This window comes from Myotis davidii, unplaced genomic scaffold (assembly GCF_000327345.1).
Source record: "Myotis davidii unplaced genomic scaffold, ASM32734v1 scaffold244, whole genome shotgun sequence".
Lineage (NCBI taxonomy): Eukaryota > Metazoa > Chordata > Mammalia > Chiroptera > Vespertilionidae > Myotis > Myotis davidii.
In genome coordinates this window covers 1086232-1086940 of record NW_006294993.1, presented here as the reverse complement: position 1 = coordinate 1086940, position 709 = coordinate 1086232, and positions in this window count along the sequence as shown.

Genomic DNA, 709 nt, shown 5'->3' with positions numbered 1-709 from the left:
GGAAGGGACATCTCGGGGCGTGTCCTCCAGGGGGGGCGTTCTCGGAGGGGAGAACATTAGGAAAATCTTGGGGGGGTCTGGGGGGATCTGGGGGGGTCCTAGGACAGGCACCCTCTGTGGACAACCTCCAGGGGCTGTTCCTCAGGGGCAGCCTCCCTGTGAGAAGCCCCAGGCTGGCATCTTGGGGTGGGGGACACCCTCTAGGGGGGACGTTCTGGGCAAGGGAAGGGGAAGTCTCGGGTTGGGGCGTCTGGTGCAGGCAGGTCCGGGGCACATCCTTCCAGGGCGGGCACCCTGGGCGGTTACCATATCGCCAACTACTTTTTGCTTTGCTCACTCCATACCAGTCACATGGGGCCTCTTGCTATGGCTTCCAATGGCACTTCCTCCCCTCCTTCTGGGTTTTGTTTAAACCCTACCATGTCAGGGTGACAACCCAACACATAGGCTGCCCCCCCCCCCCCCCCCCCCGACCGTGGCCCCATCACCACAGACCGCTCTCCTCACGGCCGAGCCTAAGAGCCAGACTGGGTTTTAGCTCTTTTTTGCGATAATGAAGTGGTGTTGTCATTCTAGAAGACGGTTTTACCTGGGGTGACCACTCCCAAGTTTCATTTTGAGGGTGCGTCACCCACTTTGCTGGAGGGAAGGGACATCTCGGGGCGTGTCCTCCAGGGGGGGCGTTCTCGGAGGGGAGAACATTAGGAAA